This window comes from Carassius carassius, chromosome 34 (genome assembly GCF_963082965.1).
Source record: "Carassius carassius chromosome 34, fCarCar2.1, whole genome shotgun sequence".
Classification (NCBI taxonomy): domain Eukaryota; kingdom Metazoa; phylum Chordata; class Actinopteri; order Cypriniformes; family Cyprinidae; genus Carassius; species Carassius carassius.
This window is the reverse complement of record NC_081788.1, coordinates 4,842,208-4,848,026: the sequence shown is the minus strand read 5'-3', so window position 1 is coordinate 4,848,026 and position 5,819 is coordinate 4,842,208.

Sequence of the window (5,819 nt, the reverse complement as noted above, 5' to 3'; positions counted from 1 at the left end):
CAGTGAGGAAGTTAATAGCATGTAATTTAATATTCAGTTTAGCAATGAGGACTTTGAGGAAAATGCTGTTTTGATTTAAAATACTGTGCCTTCATAACCCAACATTGGTAAAAGATCCTTGCTTACCTGAAACATTCGGAGGTCTCTGCGGAAAACAGGGTTGTTTCCTGTTCAATTTCATGTAAAGGGAAAAGGCCACCCAATAAGTAATCCCCCTCCAAGCTGAAGTCTGATGCTGACCAAGAAATTTTGAAAAAGAAAACATTTGTAAAGCCCACAAGCAAAATGTAAAGGCTACTGAGAATCATGGTTTAAGATGGGCCGTTTGTCCTGAAACAGAGATGAGTAGTGGCTCATTTGAGATACAAACGTCCATTTTTATATCTAACTCAGTTTACTTTTTTTTAAACAGATCATTACACCACAAACATCTCCTCATACAGAGCACATTTGACATTTTTTTTTAATTTACAAAACAAACTTAATGCCCTCCCTGAAGGTTGAAAACCAATCCTGAAACCTGACTTCAAATAAACAAGGAAAACAGCAACACTATCACTGTTTGCATCTACTTTAAATTTTTAAATGTGTGTGTGTGATTTTAAGATAACCCATACATTTAAATGTTTTTACATATCTGGCATTAATCTAGATTTGTCACCCCACAAGTGTCACATTAAACTACCACTTCTAAGACGTCATATCAAGGCTGTGCAGCACCTATGCTCTATTAATTTGAAATAAGTAACTGGAAATGATGATTTGTGCAACAAACCTCTGGCTAAATTTGTTTACTAAAAGTTTTTGTGCATTTATTACACAACCCTGTATGTACCACACAGAAGGAGACAGCTGGGATCAGACATGTAAGCTTAAGGGTATTTCAGACAGGAACCACTTTGGCAAGTTTACTTGAGTTTATTGAACACAATTTATCTTTGGTGGTATGGTTCCTTATGGGGGTTCTTGCTCCCAGAATAATTTAACATACAAGAGCTTTAACATTAACCCCCTGGAACCATGAATTTAGAACTACATAACAATTAAGACTTTTAATAAAGTCTTTAAAGCAAACAGTGATAATCATGTAGATGTGGCAGTGGGGCGTCTATCATGTAGCCTGGTTATGAAGATGGTTGTATCTCAGCAGTGAGGTCCATACCAGCTAAGATTTTGGAAGCCTTAGTGATCTGAAACAAAGAAGACGACAACCAGAAGGTGCGCAGTAATGTGCTCATGCTTATAATGGGGAGGGAGGGTTGCGAGCCGCTGAGCATACTTACAGAGCAGTAGTGCCACGTATATATATGTCCCGTGTCTAATAGGAGAGAGGTGGTGATTGGAGCGATTTGACAGCTGACCGCATCAGCTGTTCACAGCCTTGCCTCCATGGCCTGACTGAACTAACGCTGCGCTCGATTTATTGAGAATCTTCAACAACAGCAGGCGGTAAAGCAGGCAAATTGGTAAGTAGTAGTGTCAGCCTTAGACATCATGCCCAAGGACCATTAGATGAATGGCTAATGCATATGGCACAAAGAATTGGAAACTCTTTGGGAGATTTGTTGATATGTTGTTGGTTTCTTAGAAGGACATGTTTGTCTTGCAGGAAAGGAATCAATAGTTTCAAGGCCATGTAAACTGCCCTCAACTCAAACACATTGATATGTTCGATGTTCCAGGGGAAAAGACCATGAGCCTCTGATTGTTCTGCCTTGCCATATTTTTGCACAAATTGTGTTCTGCACAAAATTACAAACAGTGAATGAAGCAAATGATAGCGATCCGCATACCTAAATTCCAGTGCTTGATCCGATATGTACCGCTGGTTCATCCTGGTTTTTTTTTTATGTCAAAGTACTCGGTCAGGTTTTTCTGTGCTTTTTCAGAGAGTTCTCATGCAGATGTGTTATTTTGTGTCTATTTTCATTCACACACTACAGACATTTATTTCATTTAGTGTTTGTTCAAATTTCCAATGAAACATGCTAAATGGTGGTTTAAAAGACCAAAACCTTTTTTGGTTGAATACAGGACAGTTTGAACCAATCTGGGCATGGGGGTGAGACTAAGTTTTCCTGTTTAGCTTAAAGGAACAAAATGTATTAGTTTCTTCTGATGAATCAATGTTGTCAAAATGTGATGACATAATCTTGTATACTATATAGTATAGAGCCTCTGAATATCAAAATGAGATATCTCTGAAAAGCGGAGAATCTGCACTTTATGACACTTTTTAAAGCATTATTATAGGATTAAAGGTTCAAAGGTTATCAAAAATTTAACAACAAAAGTTATTTTAAGCCGCGACCGGCTGTCTCTGTCTTTGAGGGGTTTAAACCAATCCTAGAAATAATGTCTGTTAACGTGGTTCGACGTTGCTCTTCTCATGATTCAAGCTAAAGCCAAGTTCCTTTATATGATTGAAACATTTACCTTAACTCATGTGACACTTTTGCTTAGATTTTTCTTAAAACCATCCTATTGCATGCTTTGTCATATTAAAATGCATTTAATATGTGTCCAATCTCATGCAAGTGCTGTTTTTTCTTTTGCTTTATTACAACATTACCATGAGGGGAGGTCAACAGTATAGCATCCTTATTAAAAGTTCAATGGTATTGTGTCCTTGGCCTGTAAAAACAAACACAGCTTAACAAAAAGCAAACTTTAATTAACCACATTTAAGTTACTTGACATCCTTAATTCTGAAAATGGCTAAGCTCACTAGTGGGACTGGGCCTAGGCTGGGAACACATTTGATATTTTTTAACTATAGAGGCAGGGTATTTCATTCTCTCTCTCTCTCTCTCTGTGTGTGTGTGTGTGATTTGCATAGTGTTTAGAAGCTATTTCATGAAGATTGCATAGAAGTGAAATTCTCACCTTTTTCTAGAACGAGACTGTGTAACGAACGCCCACACAAACAGAGAGAGATGCAGTTGCAGTGTTTTAATAGGGGGAATCCAAAAATCAATATCCAAACAGGCAAAAGGTCAATAATAGAAAGGCAGTCCAAAACAAGAAACACGAAAAACCCTAGGGAACACGAAAAAGCAGGGTGACATAAACCAAGGACTCCATGAAACTGATAGAAACAAATAGGGTATATATGGACAGGAGAAAACGATGAAAGTGGGAACAGATGAGTGCAATTAACAGGTGTGCAATTACCAGTGATGAATCGGAAAAAGGTTTGAGAGAAAAGGTAGTACCTGCAGTCGGGTGACAATAAGGGGAAGTGAGACCACTAGTAGACACCCAGGGATACACAGACCAGGCACTGTGACATTACCCCCCCCCCCCCCCCCTCTAAGGAGCAGCTACCAGATCCTCCTCAGAACACAAAAACAAACCAAAGAACAAAGAGTCCAGGAGGGAGGTGGACTGGTGGAGGATCAGGGGGAGGGACGGAGGGCCAGGTCCATAGAGAGAAAAGGAAACAGGAAGTGAAAAAAAAACTAAACAAAACAAAGAGACCAGGGCGGATCGGAAAGTTCCGGGGCCCAGGGCAGTGCCGACAGTGCAGGAATCCAGGGTGGAGCAGGTGGACCTGGTCCCCACCGGGGCGGTGCCGGCGGAACTGGAGCCCACCGGGGCAGTGCCGGCGGAACTGGAGCCCACCGGGGCGGCACCGGCGGAACCGGAGCCCACCACGACCGAGTAGACGGACTACCACAGCCATGCGGATGAGACAGAAGCCCACCAGGGCAGCGCAGAGGACCACCACAGCTGAGCGGACGAGACAGAAGCCCACCAGGACAGAGCAGAGGACCACTACAGTGGGGTCGATGGCACAGGAGAGCAAGTCTGTTCAGGTAAGGCTGAAATAGAGAACATAAACAGGTAAAGGGTGGCCTCCGTCGTCATGATGAGATGGTAGATGGCCTCCATGGCCATGACAGAGCAGGTGGTGAGTTCATGGATGGCCTCCATGGCCATTACAGGATAGGACGAGCGCTCTGGAAGTTCGGCTGAGACGTGACGAGGTTCTGGAAGTTCAGCCAAGATGTGACGAGGCTATGGAAGTTCAGCTGAGACGTGACGAAGCTCTAGTATGTCCTTGGTGATTTGACTGGGTTCAGGAAGATCCACTGTGGCTTGACTTGACTCATGAAGGTTAATGGTGACTTGACCTTGTTCATGAAGATCATTGGTGACTTGACTTTGCTCATGAAGATCATTGGTGACTTGACTTTGCTCACAGAGATCAAGAGTGACTTGACTAAACTCATGAGGTCTAACTGTGGTTTTGCTTGACTCATGGGTGTTAAGGGTGACTTGACTCAACTCTGGAGGGTCAACGGGGATCTGACTCGACTCAGGAGGGTCAACGGGGACCTGACTCGACTCAGGAGCATCCACGGGGACCTGACTCAACCCTGGAGCATCCACGGGGACCTGACGCGACACTTGAAAGTCGACGGGGATCTGACTTGGCTCTTGAAAGTCTACTGTGGCTGCCATCTTGAGCAGTGGTGCTGTGTTGGCGGCCATCTTGTGTAGTGGCACTGGGCTTGCGGCCATCTTGATAATAGAAAGGCAGTCCAGAACAAGAAACACGAAAAACACTAGGGAAAACGAAAAAGCAGGGTGACATAAACCAAGGACTCCATGAAACTGATAGAAACGAGTCTCTCTCTCTCTCTCTCTCTGTGTGTGTAATTTGCATAGCGTTTGGAAGCTATTTCATTAAGATTACATAGAAGTGAAATTCTCACCTTTTTCTAGAACGAGACTGTGTAACGAACGCGCACACAAACAGAGAGAGATGCAGTTGCAGTGTTTTAATAGGGGGAATCCAAAAAATCAATATCCAAACAGGAAAAAGGTCAATAATAGAAAGGCAGTCCAAAACAAGAAACACGAAAAAAAGCAGGGTGACATAAACCAAGGACTCCATGAAACTGATAGAAACGAACAGGGTATATATGGACAGGAGAAAATGATGAAAGTGGGAACAGCTGAGTGCAATTAACAGGTGTGCAATTACCAGTGATGAATCGGACAAAGGTTTGAGGGAAATGTAGTACCTGCAGTGGGGTGACAATAAGGGGAAGGGAGACCACTAGTAGACACCCAGGGATAAGTAGGTGTCTACTAGGGACAAGGAGCAGCTACCAGATCCTCCTCAGAACACAAAAACAAACCAAAGAACAAAGAGACCAGGAGGGAGGTGGACTGGTGGAGGATCAGGGGGAGGGACGGAGGGCCAGGTCCATAGAGAGGAACAGAAACAGGAAGTGAAAAAAAAAAACTAAACAAAACAAAGAGACCAGGGAGGATCGGAAAGTTCCGGGGCCCAGGGCAGTGCCGAGAGTGCAGGAATCCAGGGTGGAGCAGGTGGAACTGGACCCCACCGGACAGCGCAGGCGGAACTGGAGCCCACCGGGGTGGCACCGGCGGAACCGGAGCCCACCACAACCGAGCAGACAGGACCGAAGCCCACCAGGGTGGAGCAGAGGACCACCACAGCCGTGCGGATGAGACAGAAGCCCACCAGGGCAGCGCAGAGGAACACCACACCCGAGCGGACGAGACAGAAGCCCACCGGTGCAGCGCAGAGGACCACCCCAGCCGTGCGGTCGAGACAGAAGCCCACCAGGACGGAGCAGAGGACCACCACAGTGGGGCCGATGGCACAGGAGAGTAAGTCTGTTCAGGTAAGGCTGAAATAGACAACATGAACAGGTTAAGGGTGGCCTCCGTGGCCATGATGATATGGTACATGGCCTCCATGGCGATGACAGGGCAGGTGGTGAGTTCATGGATGGCCTCCATGGCCATAACAGGATAGGATGAGCACTCTGGAAGTTCGG